This window comes from Myxocyprinus asiaticus, chromosome 17, assembly GCF_019703515.2.
Source record: "Myxocyprinus asiaticus isolate MX2 ecotype Aquarium Trade chromosome 17, UBuf_Myxa_2, whole genome shotgun sequence".
Taxonomy (NCBI): domain Eukaryota; kingdom Metazoa; phylum Chordata; class Actinopteri; order Cypriniformes; family Catostomidae; genus Myxocyprinus; species Myxocyprinus asiaticus.
In genome coordinates, this window is record NC_059360.1 from 43,898,414 (window position 1) to 43,920,679 (window position 22,266).

The 22,266-nt window shown below is 37.4% G+C and overlaps 1 protein-coding gene across 3 annotated transcripts in view; it reads right to left on the reverse strand.

Moving 5' to 3' along the window:
• LOC127455490 (neuronal PAS domain-containing protein 3-like) overlaps positions 1–22,266 on the reverse strand; it is a 425,888-nt gene that overhangs the window by 192,977 nt on the left and 210,645 nt on the right. The window lies entirely within an intron of this gene.

Sequence of the window (22,266 nt, forward strand, 5' to 3'; positions counted from 1 at the left end):
ATAATATATTAAATTTTTCTGTATAAATTACCCATAAACATATTATCATGCACAACGTTTGATATTAATAATCAATGCTTTAACAAATTTTATATAAATATATATATACACATCCTTGAAGGTAAAGCATGTCATTTCTGTGTGACTAGTGACATCAAGCAGAATTGCAATATATTAACTCAGCAAAAAAAGAAACGTCCTCTCACTTTCAACTGCTTATATTTTCAGCAAAATTAACATGTGTAAATATTTGTATGAAGGGGGGGGGGGGGGGTTTGGGTCAAAATCAAAAGTAACAGTCAGTATCTGGTGTGGCCACCAGCTGCATTAAGTACTGCAGTGCATCTTCTCCTCATGGACCGGACCAGATTTGCCAGTTCTTGCTGTGAGATGTTATCCCACTCTTCCAGCAAGTTCTTGCAAGTTCCCGTGACATTTCTGGGGGGAATGGCCCTAGCCCTCACCCTTCGATCCAACAGGTCCCAGATGTGCTCATGGGATTGAGATCTGGCAGAATTCTGGCCATGGCAGAACACTAACATTCCTGTCTTGCAGGAAATCACACACAAAACAAGCAGTTTGGCTGGTGGCATTGTCATGCTGGAGGGTCATGTCAGGATGAGCCTGCAGGAAGGGTACCACATGAGGGAGGAGGATGTCTTCCCTGTAACGCACAGCATTGAGATTGCCTGCAATGACAACAAGCTCAGTTCGATGATGCAGTGACACACCACCCCAGACCATGACGGACCCTCCACCTCCAAATCGATCCCGCTCCAGAGAACAGGCCTCATTCCTTCGATGATAACGCGAATCCGACCTGGTGAGTTGGTGGTTGCCTGGTGAGGGCCTGCCTTACAACAGGCCTACAAGCCCTGAGTCCAGCCTCTCTCAGCCTATTGCGGACAGTCTGAGCACTGATGGAGGGATTGTGCATTCCTGGTGTAACTCGGGCAGTTGTTTTTGCCATCCTGTACCTGTCCTGCAGGTGTGATATTTGGATGTACCGTTCCTGTGCAGGTGTTGTTACATGTGGTCTGCCACTGCGAGGACGATCGGCTGTCCTTCCTGTCTCCCTGTAGCACTGTCTTAGGTGTCTCACAGTACGTACATTGCAATTTATTGCCCTGGCCACATCTGCAGTCCTCATGCCTCCATGCAGCATGCCTAAGGCATGTTCACGCAGATGAGCAAGGACCCTGGGCATCTTTCTTTTGGTGTTTTTCAGGGTCAGTAGAAAGGTCTCTTTAGTGTCCTAAGTTTTTATAACTGTGACCTTAATTGCCTACCGTCTGTAAGCTGTTAGTGTCTTAATGACCGTTCCACAGGTGTATGTTCATTAGTTGTTTATGGTTCATTGAACATGCATGGAAAACATTTAAACACTTTACAATAAAAATCTGTAAAGTTATTTGGATTTTTAAAAAATTATCTTTAAAATACAGTGTCCTGAAAAAGGGACGTTTCTTTTTTGCTGAGTTTATATATATATATATATATATATATATATATATATATATATATATATATATATATATATATATTTATTTTTTTTTTTTTTTATTTTTTTTTATTAAATACTGTTTTTAAACAGGTTTCCCGAACATTCCCCCATCTTCCGTTGGTGCAACAAACAGGCAGTCTTGCCCCAAACTCATGATGTTGGTTAAGCCAACATTGCTATTTCAGGCAGGTCAAGACGATCAAACAAACAAAGCAATGTTTTAAAAGTACCACAGTGTTTACACTTGGAATCTTACAAATGGCTTACTTATAGTTGTCTCTGCATAATGACCGGGGATAGGAGAAAGTATTTTAACACTGAATTTGAATTTAAAGGTGTCATATTTTTTTGAATTACAAATCTGCATTCCTGAATTCTTGCAATCCTGTTTGCCACCACAATTCAAATTCAATTCAAATTTAGGAATTAAAATATAAAAGCAGTCCCAATTAATTCTGAATGATGCACATCCCTGGTGTTTGTGAGTGTGTGTAGGTCACAGGAATGAGTTATAAAGAATATCCATGTGCAGTTGGGATGTCTCTTTCAGTGCGACCCGCCAGAGATTATGATTCCCGGGCAGCATGCTTCATTTGTCTTCATTTTGTCAGACTGCCTTCATGCCTTATTATTAGTGGCTGTCAGAGCAAAGAGAAGGGGGGTGGGATGCAAGGACCATGCTTGGTTACACACACACACACACACACACACACACACACACGCACACACGCACACACACGGAAGAATGAGAGGACAGGAAACTCCTCTGCTTTACCCCAAACCCACCCTTGTCAGCTTCAGATGCCCTAGATATCCCATAATCAAGGTCAATAAGACTGTAGTGGTGTAGTGCAAGATTCAACCCTCTGCAGAACAGAGATTCTTTTGTATAAGGAGATACCAACCTCTACGGCTCTACCAAAGGAAAGAGCTCAGTGGTCAACTTGGATCACATGAGTCTTCTAAGCCAATCATATGATGTCTCTGATGTCACTGAACCATTTTCAGAGTGATACTGCAGTAAATCATCGTTTGCAGATACCATACTAATAAATGGGGTGAGTGGTCCGTGACTTCTCTTATAAAACAGCAATTTTGACATAGTAAACTCCACAAATAGTTCACTCCAAAAGGACTGTTTAGTGTAAAACATGTTGAAGATTAGCGGAAAGGTGGTCAAGTGATAAGCTATTTCCTCAAAAAAGCAGTTTATTCAGCATACTGAAGCTTCTCCTTCACCGCTGTTACGCTTTATAATAATAATAATACATTATACATGTAATAATACATTATAAAACTTAATAAATAATAAACAGTACAAATAAACAATGGTAGTAAAGTGACTAGTGTTGGGTATATGCAAGTTTAGCAAGCTAATCAGTTAGTGGTTTGCAAAGCTGTAAGGCTAACTGATTAGCATCTGAGTTAACTGAAAAACATGACAAGAGCATAGAACTTTTTTAGCAGTGGTAGCTACTAATAATAAATAGTATAAATAAACAGTGGTAGTGTAGTAATTTACATATGCTAGGTTAGCAGGCTTATCAGTGGTATGCAAAGCTGGTAAGCTAACCAGTTAGCATCTGAGCTAACTGAAAAACATAGAATGATAACATAGAATGTTTTCAACAATGGTAACTACAAATTATACATTTTATCTTGTGTTGGGTTTATGCTACGTTAGCAGGCTAATCAGTTAGTGGTATGCGAAGATGGTAGGCTAACCAATTAGATTAGCATTACATAGAACGAGAAATGTTTTATTTGACCATTTATATTGTAGCTTCACTTCTAAAATAAGATATGTGACATTAAAAGGACATTAAAATAATATTTACATTGGTAACGAAGTACGAAGTGTATACATTTTTGATGCTAAATTCTTCAAAAACTACTGTTAGTGGCAGTATTGTTTGTTAGAGCATCACGACCAGGTCTAACATAGCAACACTGGCTCAACCATAGCGCAGTTTTTTACAGGGAGGAGTGTTCAGGAAATCTGTTTGAAATCAGATGTTAGTTTTGCAATTCTGTTTAGTGACTCTAGTTTTCTAGTAGAAATTACACACTTAAGCTTTAAAATGACCAATTATCTAGGATTTCTAATTAGCCACAGAATAAAGTACATTACAAGTTATTTTGACCAATAGAATTGGTTTGGGGTTCAAAGGTGATTTGGCGTGGGGTAGAAGCTTGTTCGACACGGCTCTACGATGATTCCACACAAATTATAGCCACTCCCCTCAAAAATAGTCATCCATTTTTTATGGCGTTTGAGAAATGCCTTTGGTTTGTGATTCACTTGCATCCTCACAAACAAATAAATTGAATGGCTGGGTAACAGCATGGAATATTTACTTATTATATTCCCTCACTCTCTCCCAGCCTGTGAGCTGTGCGTACTGCGTGTTTGGCTTCTGGTTTGCGGTGTTACTTATGCAGGCAGGCGCCGGGTGAATAATGACTGCACGCCTGCGACAGAAAGCTGATTCCAGCACTCAGGTGGAGAAAGTGAGACAAACAGTGCAGCATGGAGCAACCACAGCTGTTACATAAGGAAAACAAGAGACATCTCGGTGCCAACAACACAGTCAAACATGCCGTTATACTGGCATCTGATCAGAAAAGATTAGAAGTTGGTTAAAAGTGATGGATTTTTTTAAATTGTGTATTTTTTAAGCCTATCTCATTTTGAAATTGTTCTTGGTAAAAAACAAAAACAAATTATAAATGTCATGTATGTATTTGCTATTTTTAACGTGCATTTTAATTTACAAGAAATCCGGTACTCCTTTTTTCGTGGGTTACACCCTCTCTTTTTCTAGACCGGACGAGAGCAGCGCATCAAAAGCAATATAGAACCCATTATAATCAATGGTGCTGTCTACACTGGAAGCATTCATAGCGGCACCAACAACACAAATAAATGGTTTAGAACATCTGTGTCAACGTGTCCAGTGTAGACAGTGTGTTAGAGTACTCGACTACAAAATTACTCAAAAATGCCCATCCCTAGGCTCAACCAGTGGAGTGAGTTTGGACCAAGATTGTCAGTGAATAAGAACTTAAAAACTTCAGTCTGTTCCTCAAATAAAGCTACAGTACCATAAGGCTTCAGAAGAGTTATATATAGCATTTGGACTAGTTTTATCATGCTTTTTTGTACTTTTGGTGTTTGACAGCCCCCAAACACGTTATGCTTTTCGTTGTATAGAAAATTGCAGCTTGTGCATTATGCAAAACATATTTTCTTGTACTTACAGGAAATAATGTATTTTCTATGAGCAACATTTACTTAGTGCAAGAAACCAGTTTTTTGTAAATGGTTTAAAATGTCAAAACTGGCACTATGAGTTATTGAACAATAGGGTTCCTTTATTATAAACCAGGCTAGAGTGAGAGAATGAGAGAGGGTGAGAGAGAGAGAGAGAGAGAGAGAGACTGCATCTGCCAGTAGATCATAAAATCATGCCCCAGGGAAACTCTGAGTCACTATACGAACATGACTGCTCACTACCAGCCCGAGTAAAAAGAGAAAATGAGACCATAGCCAGAGAGAAAGAGAGAGAGAGAGAGAGAGAGAGAGAGAGAGAGAGAGAGAGAGAGAGCAGCACTGTGAAAATACATTTACTGTACTTTACCAAGTCCCTTTCACTGAAAGTGTTTTAACTTAGTGACTAAAAAACAAAAGAGCTTTAACCAATACTATAAACAGCAGCTTGTTATTCTCAATGTTGAAATGAAGCCTTGCTGTTTAAAGATCACATGATGGGACCTCTGGTGAAATGCAATAAGCTCTTTCCTCTGGTTTGTTTAGCAGTGCCGCCATCAAACGCAATTAAAGCTAAGCATTTCAGCACCCGAACCAACAGGAGTCTCCCATTCCAACTCTAACGAGACGGAGATACTCTCACTTTACAGCCTTGGGACAAATTCAGAGTGCAATAAAACAGCATGCTAAAAACCCTCTGCTCGACTAAACCATTGCAGGACAAGGCCTGGAGGCCAGAGCCGATCAGTCTAAAAGTGTTCAGATGTCCTTTCCTCTTCTTATTTTATTGACTTGTTTATTTATGCTTATTTTTGGCATATAATGATGTAGAACAGATGCATATACAGTGGCCTCAAAAGTATTTAAACACTTAAGCCACACTTGTATGAATGTCATTGGATTAGATAACAAAATATCAAACCAAGTGGCATTTATTTTAAAGAAAGACAGCACAAGGACACTTTTCAAAAATAGTTTGTTAGGTTTTAAAATATAAAGCAATAGATAAACTGTTCAAAATGCAAATAAAAGACATGTTAGTGAAACATGTCCATATTTAATGTGATGAACTACACCTGTGGTTACTCTGTTATGACACCTGTGTGACCTTGAGGGAAACTGACATCATACATCCACTAAAAATCACTGCGACACCAGTTGGTTAAAACTCATGGCTCAAAAAAGAGAAGTTAGCTCTGAGAAAAGTAGTAGCATAATTTGTTGGCAGATGTCACTTTTATGATGTTTGATATTTTGTTAACTAATGAAACATTCATTTTTAACTGTGGCTTTTAATAGTTAAAATAATTTGGGGGGCGACGATGTCATGAATTAAAAAACAGATGTTATTTAGATTTTTTTAACATGCTGCATCATTCAGTAAATAATCACGATGATTATCGTGATTTAAAAAAAACAATAAAGGGAATTGAAGTATATAAATGAATCAAACCTCTCACAGCAGGAGGCATGCAATATCAAGAGTATTTTGTGTTTAGAATAATGATTTTTTTCCTTTTTAATGAGTCTACTCAGTAATTTTAATAAACAGGCTTTGTAATCAGTTTACCAACAAATCATCTGTTTTCTTTCATGCAAGATAATTCTGGTTTGCTTTGTCAGGCAATAATCTCTTACTTTTTCTCTCTTTCATTTTAATACTAATTTTAAAAAGGTTTGTCCAAAAGGAGAATATCAGGCAATATCAAACCACACTAGTGGGATTATATTAAGACAGAATCAAGAGAAGTGAAAAATGTACAAAATCAAGTAAGAACAGCATATTTGGGTGAATCTCAAACATTTGCACAAAGAAAATGTCTATCTGCCAACAACCAAGAAAAACTGTGTCCAGGTGTACCTAGGAGAATTGGTGCTGTTTTTCAAGGCAAAGGTGGTTACACCGAATATTGATTCAGCTTTGTTATGTTTACTGGACTTTGTATGATGTTAATTGATAAATGAAAACTATTTATGTCATTTTTCACAAGTGCCTAAAACTTATATATATATATATATATAAATTGTAGTATTTGAAGTAAGTATTTATACATCATGGTAGTATTTGTTGTACATTCTATGATTTATAGCAATCTAAAGAAAAAAAACATTGCATTACAGTAATGAAAAACTAAAGAGAATTAGCATTTCATTTTTCTTTAAGCAAAATATAATACATTTTTTGTTTCCTTTTGATTTTGGGGTGAAATAAGTCCTTGGAAATGTTTTCGTGGAATTCACCCATTCAATGTCACAACGTGCAGCAACATGGAACGTACATCTAGATTCTCGAATGCATAGGTCACGCCAGGGTTTGATGTATCATAAATGTATATATCAGCTTAATAATGTAGTGTGGATGTGTAATAAGCTGCTGGCATTGTGTTCATGTGATCTCTTGACAAGCTGTTAAAACAGTACATGGGGCATTAATCTTGTTTACAAGAACGCCATTGTGCACATTGATTGTGACTAGGGTTTCACTCTGCGGCAGGTGACGGAGAGAACGAGAAAGAGACAAAGAGTCAGAAAGAGAGGAGTAAGACAGCTCCACGTCTCCAGTTTCTTCTTTACAGTGTAGACACTCATTAATCCAGAGCTCACAAGTTATAATGAAATTATTCAATGGGATCAAATTCCTTTGGCACGACACAATGAGGAACAGAGAATTGAGCGGATTAATTTCCACAGTCGGATTTGCATTCACTATTTGGAGATAGAGGTTTACATTTCTCCCCCCTCATCATTAAAAAGACAGACTTGTCGTTCAGACAGACATCCCTCCTAAAACTACACTGCAAACAAGTCAATCTTACGATATTGACAACTTTGCAGATTACCACAGGAGCATTTACGTTTTGTGGCTATTAGGTCACTCGGTCATGCTCCTATTTTAAGCAACAAAGCTGTCTATACAGCAAGCTTGCGACTTTGAAGACAGTTTCATTTTTTTTTTGTAGATAGATGTGTTAATTTTAAAGGGAGTGTTGTAGTTTTTTTCACTTCGGATTGGTCATTACTTTGTAGATAGTTGTGTTGATTTTAACAGGAGTGTTCTAGTTTTGTTGGTTCGGATTGGTCGAGACTTTGTAGATAGTTGTGTTGATTTTAACGGGAGTGTTCTTGTTTTGTCACTTCGGATTGGACAAGACTTTGTAAACAGATTAGTCGTGACTTTGTAAACAGTTTTGTTGATTTTAATGGGAGTGTTCTAGTTTAATAACTTTGGATTGGTCGTTATTTTGTAGATAGTTGCGTTGATTTTAATGGGAGTGTCCTCGTTTTGACGATTTGGATTGATTGAAAATTTGTTGACATTTTCGTTGATTTTAACAGTGGTGTCCTAGTTTTGTCTCTTCAGATTGGTTGTTATTTTGTAGATAGTTGCGTTGATTTTAATGGGAGTGTCCTAGTTTTGTCGCTTTGGATTGATTGCAAATTTGTAGACATTTTCACTGATTTTAACGGTGGTGTTCTAGTTTTGTCGCTTCGGATTGGTTGTTACTTTGTAGACAGTTTAGTTTATTTTTATGGTAGTGTTCTAGTTTAATCACTTCAGATTAGTCAAAACTATGTAAATAGTTTTGGTGATTTGAACGGGAGTGTTCTAGTTTTGTCGCTTCGGTTTGGTTGAGGCTTTGTAAATAGTTTCGTTGATTTTAACCAGAGTATTATTGTCACTTTATATTGGTCGTTACTTAGTAGACAGTTGCGTTGATTTTAACGGGAGTGTTCTAGCTTTGTCACTTCGGATTTGTCATGAATTTGTAGAAAGTTGCGTTAATTTTAATGGGAGTTTTGTTGTGTCATTTGCTTGCAGTATAGATGGGGTGTACACCAGCATCCTATGGATGAGGGGTGGACCATACAGAAAACATTACCAAGGTTTTTAAATTTGCCATGTAAATCCCATGGTATATGAATATGGTAATCTTTCAGACCATGGTATATACCACGCTCGAAGAGGAGTTTTACAATGGGAAGTATTGTTTCTAATGTCTGGCTGAATTTGGAGATGGGCTGGGGGTGTAGTCAACAGATTTCCTCCATTACAAATATATCTCACACTCCAGATACTGTTACATTAATCTAATATATTATGTAATGATATTTTATCTAAACCCCAGGTATTTTATATAAAACTGTAAATATTATATTTTAAAATATGAAAGAAAATCATCATCAATTCAAAATACTTTTCCACACACTAACAAAAAAATACCTGTATGTACATTCTTTTAAGTACCTTGCTTGAATTACCACATAAATACCATGGTACATTAAAATGGTAATCACTCAGTACTATGGTACTGTATATATATATATCAAAGTACTATGGTTTTAACATTTGATAACATTACTGTACCATGATACCACCACAGTACTTTGTTGTAGGGGTAAAACAGATTCAGTTTTGAAATGTTAAATGACTTTGTCTGCACTTTAGCTCAAACATTTATAAAAAATTAACAATTAGCTCACAATTAAGATGCTCTTAATTATTTACTGTATCTAAAAACTGAAACAAAAAGAGCTCACATTTGGGATATACTGTAGTAGCATATGCAGTTTACAAATGCTAAACAGTTTCCGCACTCTGCTCTTTTGACTCTTAAAGTGAAGCTTGCTTGTCTATGATAATAGAGACAACATCCTCTGTTCTGTTATAATTAAAGCTCTTTAACACCCACACTACAAAAGCGAGAGGAAAGACAGCTCTCTGGCAAAGAAGAAAACAACTGGCAGCTTATTTAAATTATCATATAAAAGTATGTGGTAGACCATAGGAACGCACTCGAGAACTGAAAAGTGAAAGAAAGGAAATGAGAGATTAACAAAAAGCTAAAGAACAGATGTAGGTAGTAGAATAAAGACATGACAAAAGACAATGAAACACAGAATCTGAGTGGTGTAGTAAAACCCTGTAGGTGGACAAACAAATTAATTTTTTTTTTAATCCATTGCTTAGTGTAAGGAAGGAGAAAAAAGAACTAGAGTGTAGAAATGTAAATAGTAAAGATTTTAATGATTCTGTTTCCAATTGCAAATAACAGTTCTGGTTCTTGATGATTCCATTAATGATTCTTTTAGTACATGCAGAGTAATTTGTCCTAACTATATACATAAAGGTGACACATGTTATTTTATTAGTGTTGAAAAACTTTCTCCTATTCCATCTTACTATGCATAGACACCAATAAATAAGCCATTAGTAGGTTAATTTCCCCTTAAAGTGCTTTCCCCTAAAAGGGCGCATGTGTCGAACGATTCAATATGGGTGCCTGGTCAAACAAGTATACTTAAAAATGCTAAGCACCTGACCATGTACTGGACAGAATGGCACGGAGAAAAAACGAAGTATACCCTAGCCTTAACTCGCTTGAAATAAAAGTGTTTGCCAAATGTATACATACATGTAAAACAAAAAATATGAGTCAGTGCATGGAAGTGAACAAGAATGAATCGTTCACTTAAAAGATTCATTCAGAACACAAATTTGTTCATGATTGAAACACCACTAGTTCTTGGTTCCCAACTCTATAACAGAGAGAGAAAGAAAGTGAGAGCGTGTCGAGGAAGTGGCTGTTTTGGGGAAGGTGCCCCACACCGCTCTCCCAGCCTGTTGAAATTCTGCAGGTATTTCAAGGTTGTTATCTATTTCAGATCAACAGTGCAGGTCAGAGTTTACGGCTGCCCGCGTTCACCAATCCTCGGCAGACCCGTGATTGACAGCAATCAGCATCTCACCGCATCACTCGGGAGACAAAGCGTGGGTCAAGACAGCGGGCGATTTGGTCTGTCATTTTTAATTATCCAAATGATATTCACAGAGAAAAGCTCTCCCATCCATCAGGGCACGGCATTACCATAGACAATGTTTGTTTAAAGACTGGCCTATAAAATCATACAATTATGAATGCAGACAAGCCTTGCTATTGACTGCATAAATGATAAGGGTGGATCTATACCCCCCGCCCCCCTTCCCTGTCCAAATTCCCACTGCTAATGAACCAAGAAGGGCTGCGCAGGAAACAGAGGGTGGATCATCAAAATTCCTCGCTTTACACTGGCCACTGACCTTTTTTTCTCCAAGATCCTTCGGTGATGTCCAGTCGGGTTTTACTGACACTCTGTGCTGTAACTAAAGTCCTGCCGAACGTAGACGATACAGTCTGTGCATTAATATGCACTCAGACATCATTGCATTAGCATGTATAGCATGTTGTGCTGTTATGTATGAAATCCAGAGGTGTTTGACATTACCAATTTTGAAGACTTCGGGGGAAGTCACAAGTCTGTATGCCTGTTCTGAGGGTCTCAAGGGTGGATCGTGTCCGGGTCATCACCTATTCCACGTTAACAAAGAGCATCAGTTCCACCAGCCACATGTGCTCAGGTTCTACCTGTACCGCAAAAACACCTGCCTCCCAATGACAGGAGAACTCAAACACACCTGCACACAGCTGCCACCTGCAGCTACACACACACACACCTAAAATTATACACACACGGGCGCCACCTGCTCCTGTCTGACTGCAATTCTCACCTGCACACAACAAACTGAAACACACACACATACACTCACCGAGCACTTTATTAGGGACACCTGTACACCTTCTTATACATGCAATTATCTAATCAGCCAATCGTGTGGCAGCAGTGCAATGCATAAAATCATGCAGATACAGGTCAAGAGCTTCAGTTAATGTTCACACCAAATATAAGAATGGGGAAAAAAATCTCAGTGATTTAGACCGTGGCATGATTGTTGGTGCCAGATGGGCTGGTTTGAGTATTTCTGTAACTGCTGATCTCCTGGGATTTTCACACACAACAGTCTCTAGAATTTACACCGAATGGTGCCAAAAACAAAAAACATCCAGTGAGCGGCAGTTCTGTGGACGGAAACGCCTTGTTGATGAGAGAGGTCAACAGAGAATGGCCAGACTGGTTCGAACTGACAAAGTCTACGGTAACTCAGATAAATGCTCTGTACAATTGTGGTGAGAAGAATATCATCTCAGAATGCACAACACAACGAACCATGAGGTAGATGGGCTACAAAAGCAGAAGACCACGTCAGGAACTTTATTAGAACCATAGTGTTCCTAATAAAGTGCTCAATGTGTGTATGCACAAAAATGAAAATAAATGTAACACTAAACACTTTTATACTTCATTATAAAGGGATTCATTATGCTTTATTATGCACATAGTTTTCATTCATAAGCAAAGCAAAGATATTATAGCTACATTACAATACTTATAGTTATGCTGTTAAATAATTTAATGCATAAAATGGATAGTTCCGGTCCTGAATGCTGATTGGTCAATACAGCAATTTATTCAGGCTATTACACAATGTAGTATGACGTGAAAAACTTGGGGCTGGATTCACCAAAAAAAAAATCTTAAGAATTAAATTCTTCTTAACTACTATTTTCTTCTTATTTTAAATTTATGAAACAAGGTTGAGAACATTTTGAGTTTCCGAAAAGACTTGAAAATGTTTATCCTTTTTTCTTAAACCTTCAACATTTATAGCTAAATACCTTTTCACAAACTTTTCACGAAATGAGAGATGGAGAGTGATCTCATACATGAAGCTGTCGTGAAGTGAGGATAGACTGACAGATAGACAGACAGACAGACAGACAGTCAGACAGACAGACAGACATATAGACAGATAGATAGACAGACAGACAGACAGATAGATAGACCGATGGATAGATAGACAGACCGGTGAATAGATGGATGGATGGATGGATGGATGGATGTATATATTCTCAGTCAAATTTTGTGTCAGAAAGTTAATTTTGGACTCTGTGAACAGCATTTGCAAAATGAGGTGACATAAAATTAACTGTTTGAATGAGGACTGTACAGATAGCAGCATGTGGCCAATACAGTACCCGCGATATGAGGAAGAGAGAAAGAGAGAAAGAGTGTGTGTAAAAACAGATTGGAAGAGTGTGAAAACTCATCCATTGTGTTGCACAGCGGATGAGCGGATGATCTGTCAGGAAGCCATCTAACACATGAAATGAGATTGAGCTGTGTGTGTGTGTTTGTGTGTTTATGGATATGTAAATGCTGTTCACATTATGTTATGCAAGCTAGTGAACCACAACAAGAGGGGCTCTGACATGTTTGCTTTCAACAGCAAATTAGTGAGTGAAGGCAAAGCTATGGAGGTCTTCCGACAGTTGATGTAAATAAAGCAGCTAAAAGCAGCAAGTGCTGACCTCACACACGCTCACACTGTGATATCGAGTGCCGCGTGATGGACAACACACAAAACACATCTGCCTCGCTTTTTACAAATCTATGTGCCAGGAATGCAAGGCAGTGTTGGACTTATAGAGATAAGATACCAACTATAGGGCCGGAGTCAAAAAATAATACAAAAAACTGCTTATGGTGCTTATCAAAGTACATGGCAAAATGTGCATCAAATGTACAATGTAAACAATAAAAAAAAGGTTTTTATCAGATAAAAAAGTTGATTCATGTGGTAACATGTAAATTAACTGGTTGTACGTAAGTCAAAAATGTTACTTAATATGACAAAATCAACCGGACTATATTCTTAAGTGTTACAATAAATAAAATATATATAATGATTACAGAATTTCTGTTTTAGATGAACTAACCTTCTTAGGTTACAATTGCACATTACCATCTTTACAGTTAAAGTTACATGACTAGTAACTGTATGCTGTAATGCTGTATTCTTTCCAACTCGGAAAGTCAGAATTTCCAACTTCCTGCTTGAAGAAGTGCAACAGAAAGCTAATTCAGACTTTCAACTTTAAAATGTTTGCCGAAAACCCTAAAAACCTGGGGACAGTGGTGGCTCAGAAGTTACAGCTCTGGGTTACTGATCAGAAGGTTGGGGGTTCAAGCCCCAGTACTGCCAAGATGCCACTGTTGGGCCCTTGAGCAAGGCCCTTGACCCTATCTGCTCCAGGGGCACCATATCATGGCTGACCCTGCACTCTGACCCCAGCTTAGCTTGGTGTTGATGTGAAAAAAAAGAATTTCACTGTATATGTGCAAATGTGTGATAAATAAATACAATTATTAAGATTCCATAGATCTTGTGAACAAGGTGGCACCCTGGGAGATGTAAAAAGTTAGAGTAAGTAAATTGTTTACAGACAATCAAACACCTGCGAGCTAATGGTAAAGTTGCCATTTGTGCTGCCTTCACTTGCAGTCGGAATTATTGTACTTCCCATTTGTAAAGTCTTAATTACAAGTATGTCACATTCAAGTGCTTTCTTAGGAAACATACAGGACGTCAGGTTTATTCTTGCATATTTCTTGGGGAACTCTTATTTTGACATCATAATACATGTTATGGTCACCTTGCAGACTATTATGGAATTTTGGTCAAATTTATGCTACAGTATTTTCTCTATGTAAAAAAAAAAAAAAAAAAAACTACAACATGCATCAAATGCATATACATAAATGTATATGTACGAAATGACAACCGATAACAAAGGTAGCTAAAAATGAATAAACCTAAAATTCACTACAGAAACGATACTCTCGTCCGCCATGTTGAAAGTTAATGGCTACTCCCAACTCGAAAACTCAGACTAGAGTTTCCCAGTCATAAATTTAGGGAGCCTTTCATGTGCAACTTCCGACTAGGAAACTTGTATTTACAATAATTCCAATAGCACGTGATGGCAGAATTTGATTTGTTATATGTCATCATCCGAATGTCGTGCTAGGGAACGCCTTTATGAAGTCAGAGACAATTAGGAAGTATCCAGATAAGTATCCCACATCTGACTTGGGATGGAATGCAGCATTAGTCATGAATCTAATTTTGTGACTTATTGATCATGATTTAAATTTAATGCATGCAATAAATGCTTCTAATTTGATCAAACTAATGTACAAGCTGCATCTCTTCATATTTCCGCTCTTTGTCCGAACAGTATTTTGGGAAAACATGTTCTTAAATATATCAATGAGACTACACAATAACAAAATTGTGATTATTAAACTACATTATAGAGCTGTCAGTGGAATATTGCAGTGCATTAGATTTGCCCTGTGATCTTTTAAGTGTGCTCATGGGTGATTTTCCTGCATAACAGTGAGTTTGTTAAGAAAAGGTATTTTTGTGCAGAATGATGTTGAAGTCAATCAGGCATTTAAATGACATCGTAAGAACAGCAACTTTCCATCACACACACTGACCAAAGCTCTGACTGACAGGTGGGTGGGACAGATTGTCTATAAACTCCAGCTTTGTGTCCCTGTGAAAACGCCTTTTTTTTTTGTCTGGGAAAGACAAACACAACAAAAAGCTTGCTTCCAGTAGTTCCGTAATTAAACGAATAGTTCTACCAAAAATGTAAATTTCTGTCATTATTTATTCACTTTCAAATAATTTAAACCTGCATGAAATTGTACAGAGTGTTCATGCTTCTCTTTTCCATACAACAGTGCTGTCAAACTCCAAAAAGGACAAAAAAGTACCACAAAACTAGTCCGTACGACTTATTGCACTATATTCTAAGTCTTTAAAGATGCACAATAGCTTTATGTGAGGAACAGGCCAAAATTTAAATTGTTATTCAATAAAAATCTTGCTCACAAATTTCATTCTAACTTAGGGATATTCAAACTTGGTGTACATAAATTGGTTAAGACATAAATGGCTACCAACAGCGTTTTGCATCTTGAGAAACCATTTTAAATGTACACAAATCTAACTTGTGAGTAACAGTGGCGAGGAAGATAATCAAGGGGAAGATTATGACTTCCTTTTTTGTTTTATGGTTTGTAACGACACAAGGGTGAGTAAATAATTACGGAATTTTCAATTTTGCGTTAACAGACCCATTAACCTCTAGAATTACAGTAAGTGACATATTACTCTAGATCAGGGGCACAACATCTAAAAATATACGAGATAGGCTTGACATTTTGAAGATGAGGCCCTGTGAGGTGAAGAAAATCTTCCTTAAATGCATTTGTTTTTGTCTATGCCACCGTCTACTTGCTCTTACGCAGAGCCATGCTCCGTCGCATCAGCACCTTGATGGCGATTCCTCTGAACCGCAAATCAACCTGTGATTACATGCGATGAGAGCTGCACGCAGACAGGTTCAAAGACACTGCCTCGCTCCGCCTTGATGTTATGCAAATGTACACAGCTGTCATTTCTATAGCTGTCGTCTTTGCGCTTTCCGCCGATGTGGAGATCGAAGGGTTTTCAAAGTGTCTGTTTTTTTTCTTTTCTTTTTTAATCCAAGCCCTATTATCACAAACAAGCCAAAAACAACAAAGACGATGCAAAAAAACAACAACAACAACAACAACAAGAGAATGAAGAGAGAAGAATGAAAGGCAAAAAAGTAAACAAGGAGTTGATGAAAGATTGAGTGCGGGAACTTGAAGCCGCGAGACATATTAAGAGGTGTTTGGTATCCTGTCACCCCAGCACTCACCACAGGTGCAGACACACACACGCACACACACACACACACACACACACACACACACTCTCCAATTGTAATTAAGGCTCCCAGTGTCTTACAGCACATCATCCTTTATCACTATAACACATCAAAAATGCCAATAAGCAACAAACAACAGCATTAATTTGTTCAGTGGAGATCAAACACTTTCAGATAACTTCTCTGTCGCAACCATATTATGAATGCAAAATGATGAATGGCCAAAAGAGTACAACCACAGGTTGAAAACCACAGTTTTCCTGACACTATGTTGGTACTGCTTTCTACTGTACATACTATTTAAATAAAATAGTATGTGAAACAGTACACACAAGGACGGATTAAGAACTGAGAGGCCCATGGGCCGGTACACCATGGAGGCCCCCCATGACGTGTCATGTGACTACGCTCACCCTTATGCGCTACAGGACGCATGCCAGATTTGGTTGGATTTTTCAAATTGACGGAAGAAAAGTTTGTAGCAATTACACGGCCAATTATATATATATTTTTTAATAATGAATCGATCCAAAAACATGCGTTATTAACAGAGATGTGCATGGTATTCAATTACCAAAATCACTATTCGGTTATTCTGCACGTGTTTAGAGGTCTCCAGTCTGACGGCACCCGACAAACCTACAGGTTTTGGGCCAGGTCCGGGTCAGTTTTTCAAGTAGGCTATAGAGCAAGTTACGGGTTCTTCACACGTGCGTCAAAGCCATGTAAACGCACTGGACGGATGTCTTTGATCGTTGTGCCAAAACTCACTTTTTTCATCGTAGGGCCTACTGCGCAGGACCGTTGCATTTTTTTTTTAGAGACTGTTAAGTTTAAAAGAACTTTAATATTTTTAAACGCACCTCAAGGCACCTGCATTCTGTTTTACAATTGGTTGTGCAGGACCGTCGCATTTTTTTTAGACACTGTTAACTTAAAAATAATTTCAATATTTATTAATGCATCTCGAGACACCTGTGTTCTGTTTCATCATTTGTTGTGCTGCATTAAGCTTTATCAACGCTGGTGTCACAAATCGAAGTTCAGGTTGCAAAGAGGACTTAATGTGACTTTTTTTTCACCTGGCATAGTTTCAGCGCTTGATAAACAGTGAGTGTTTTTCCCTCTTTTGCTCTGGTGTGCAGACAATAATTACACAAGTTAAATTCTGAATCATTTAAAAATCAAAGCATCCCGAAGAAATCCTATAATCCGTAACGTTCGCTGCCTTATGGAAAGTGAACCTGCCCGGGCAGAATTATGCCTTTTCCACTGATTATGAATAGGCCTACTATGTTGCAGGCAGGGACAGAGATTATTTTTGTTTTTATCGGGATTTTATCATTTGAAGGTTTATGTAGGCCTGTTGTGCTATTTAGGCTCATAGCTCACTGTGCACTTTATTCCCCGCTATCTGAGATTGTGTTTAACGCATCCATGGCAATAAACGTTCTTGATTCAAGACTCCCAACAAATAACAGAATAACCATTCGTGAACTCTCGCGTTTAACCAAATATCACAAAAGGTTACCGTGCACATAGCTAAGGTATTAAGGCACCTCTCTCTTTATCATTAAACATTAAATGCATGCAGGACATAAACATTTTATGTTTATACTGTTGCACAAATTCTGTCACTTGATATGAATTTGAATTTAAAGCTTTGCACACAGCCAGGGTAAACTGCACCTTATCTTTGTGTTTGGAAGCATTTTGTAAATCAGACACCTGTGAGACGCAGATTCCCTGAGCACGCACTCGAGTCATCCAGCACGCATTCGGCCGAACAAATGGTATTTCACATAAGGCTGACATTTACGTGGATTTATAATAGATATCTCAAAATAAATAAATAATTGATTTAGAGCTTGGGGCCCTTTGGGTTTAGAGGCCCCTGGGCAACAGCCCAATCGGTTTCGGTGGTTAGTCCATCCCTGAGTACACATTATGCAACAACAAACATTTAAAACAGTAGTATGCTAAATTGTCATGCCATATGACCTATCGTATGCCTTCAGAAGGCATGGAATTGGACACACAAATTGCATGGACTGCTTTTATGATTTTTTGGGTGCTTTTTTTAAGCAATCGACCGAGATATTCTGTAAAACATCTCCTATTATGTCCTACATAAAAAAAGAAATTCATAAGGGTTTGGATCGACATGTAAAAGGTGAGTAAAAGATGAGGTTGAACTATCTCTTTAAGTGGCAAAATAGGTTTCATAGCAAACATAGCTTGTTTTCTGATGTTTATAGAGGCTGAAAGCCAAATACAGTCTGGCGTGATAAAAGCTAAAAACTATCTGACAGCAGTCAAGGTCAGGCCATATGGCAGCTCCCAAAACATGCATGATCATAAACATTTAGTGGCTTTGTAAACTATCCATTAACTCATGCTTAATTTACTGACGAGCCTTTTCTCCCAAAAAGCCCAGACTAAGGTTCTCTTTTTCCTTGCTGTGTCCATGATCATCCACTGCTTTTGCCCTTCACAGACTACTAAGCTCTCATCGGCCTTTAAACGAAGCCCTGCATCTATATTTTATCTCTTGCTAAGCATGATCTGGGTGATATAAATGCTATTATTTAGCCATGTGGACAGAGGACTTCTGAGCTCTCCGCTAATGACCTATAGCTGCGGTCGGAAACAATCCGGCCCGCTGCCCACGCAAATGACAATGCACTGTGGGAGTGGACACAACCATCATTTCTGTGGCCGCAAGCACTTGTGCAGACCGTACTGACACCGCTGGAACAGCATCACCCTCAGGCGGGCAGAGACACTACTGGAGGAATAGTAGGGTGAGTTAACCATGTTAAAACAGACAAAAAAAAAAAAACTTAAAATGCCACAATGTCGCAGTCTGAGACAACTTTCACTGATCGTAAAAGATTTATTTTGCCGTAGAGCAAAACCATTAGTTTTTGATCGCTTAGTGTGACATGTTCACGGATGACCAATTAATTGCCTTTGTGATCAAGAAAATGTCTGTTTTCCATGATATGTCCCTTTAAAAACCACAAGTATTACAACAACCATCCTTTAGCCTATAATACATAACCTCTATCCAGTTTTCTATGGGCTACTGTTTGAGTTGGGACAGAAAAAGACAACATTGATATTATCCTGCCATGACATTAAATAGTGGTGAGAAATCAGCATTTTAGAGCAGCTGTCTTTGCATATAAAAACAGGTCTGTGGGTGAAATTATAAAATAGATTATCTGGGTTGACAAAACTGGGTGGTAAATGTATTCAGCTTATTTGTGCATAAACAAAGGAACACAGAGGATTTTCTGTGCTCAAGTCTGGTCCCCGGGTCAGCTGGGTCACACCAGTCACACAATACAACAGCACGAATTTGCCTACAGCAACCTAGACAGAGCAAAAGCTTAGAATTTCAAGTTCAACTCTGTAGTTCATTCATTCTAATGCAAATATCTTTCCATTAGAGCATCATATAACTGAATCAAGTTCCTATAAGCAGCAACAAGAAAATTAACCAGCACTACTCATCCAATCTGACAATATTTAGAAAATATGTAAAATATTATATTTGTTATATATTATATAACACACACACACACACACACACATATGTGTGTGTGTGTGTGTGTGTGTGTGTGTGTGTGTTATATAATATATAACAAATATAATATTTTACATATTTTCTAAATATATGTCGATTTAACACATTCATTTATTGCAATAATAATAAGGTTATGTTCAACGATATGAAAAAAGCCACTTTTAGTATTGTCTACATGCTTTACTTTTTTGTTGCCACAATATCTGTACATGATATAAAGTATTTAAATGATTTGAATTATAATATTTATTAAATATTATATTTCCAATTATTTTAATTATTATAAGCTAAATTACTAATACAATTTATACAAATTATTTGATTTGGGAAATATTTGGGAAATAATGTAGGGTGGTGCTTGATTTTATTTGATTGAATTATGAAAAGTAGGCTACAATATAATTGGTTAATATTATTTCCCCCAGCCTCTGTGGCCCTGATTACATCAGCAGGAGAGAGAGAGAGAGAGAGAGAGAGAGAGAGAGAGAGAGAGAGAGAGAGAGAGAAACATTTAAAAAGAGATACAATTTTGATGAAAGATCAAAAAATATATATATTTTTTTCGTTAGAATTAAGTGAACAGATGAATCATGCACAATAAGACCAGAGAAATATTGAGTATATTAAGAATGTAAATATGGCGCATTTTGATTTGATGTTCTGCTATACCACTAAGAAGGTAAAAGCATTTGCCCTGACATAACCTTGTGAGTATTTTAAAAATACATGCAAATTGATATACAAGACCATTCCTATGTAAAACCACATGTTGTATATGTGTGTATTATTCACATATGTGCAGGCCGTTGTGTCTATCTTTGGGTAAAGTGCCGGTTAGCAGCTCATCCCCTCCGTCCTCTTTATTAAACGTTATCAAACACGCTTTAAGCTGTCTAAAATTAGCCTCAGCGCTCGACAACTAATGACTGCCTTGCATCCATTATTAGTTCATTTTCTTCCGATCAATCACCAGCCGAGCATGCTTTTTTAAAATGTCATCCTAAAACTTTTCACAATCAATTAAGCTGAAGATTAATGGGGACAATTTGCCAGGAACAAGTCCTTCCTTGAAAAGGCCACGCCTCGACAGACTTCCCGTCTGGTATTGGTGTTAATTATAAATTTCCGCTTCTCTGTCACACACTTAACCTGTCGAAAGGGAATAGCGCTGGCAGTCCAGGGACCACCGAACATTATTTAAATATTCCTTATCTGCTTTTTTGGACACAGGTGACTAGTGTAATTTGCGCTTTTCGTTCTGTGTCATTAAAAGGAATTTGAAAGGACATCGATGCTGTGGCTAAGCATGGATAAAAAAATTTGTTTTTTTTAACCCTCTGAGGTGAAATATAGGAAAATCACAGCCACTTGAGCTTTCCTGAAACACAGGTAGACCTCAGGATGTGTCATTTATTATTTACTCGCATGTTAAAAAGCTCATAGATGTCACATACCGGTAGACTGTGACACCATTCATATAAGATAACATACCTCTAATCTACTGAGATTTGATAATGTTGCCTTTTTACTAAATGAAAATGCAGATTATTAAAAGGATAGTTCCCATAAAAAAAAATCTAAATTATCTGATCATTTACTCAACCTCATGCCATCCCAGATGTGTATGACTTTCTTTCTTCTGCAGCACACAAACAAAGATTTTTAGAAGAATATTTCAGCTCTGTAGGTAGTGAATGGGTACCCAAATTTTGAAGCTCCAAAATGCACATAAAGGCAGCATAAAGTAATCCATAGACTCTAGTGGTTAAATTTATATCTTCAGAAGATATATGATAGGTGTGGATAAGAAACAGAACAATATTCAAGTCCGTTTTTACCGTAAATTCTCCTCCCTGCCAGTAGGTGGCAATATGCACGAAGAAAAACAAAATAAGAAGAATGTTAAAGTGGAGATTGATAGTAAAAAAAGATTTAAATATTGATCTGTTTCTCATCCACACCTATCATATCGCTTCTTTAGATATGGATTAAACCACTGGAGTCTTTTATGTTGCCTTTATGACCTTTTGGAGCTTCAAAATTTTGGTACCCATTTACTTGCATTGTGAGGACCTACAGAGCTGAAATATTCTTCTAAAAATCTTTGTTTGTGTGCAGAAAAAAGTAATTCACTCATAAGACTTTTAAAGGGATATTTCAACCAAAAATGACAAAAACATTCATTAAAACTTAAAATTTTGCTTTCCACAGAAGAAAGTTAAATGGGTTTGGAACAACATAAAGGAGAGTAAATGATGAAATTATAACATATATTTAATTCATCGTCACTTCAAAATTCCACCAGCAAAACAGTGGCCAGTATATGTGGAAAATATGCAATTATGTAAAACTTGCCAACAACCAGATGATAGACAGACCCATTTCTAAATTTGTTTAAATAGAAAGCATATAT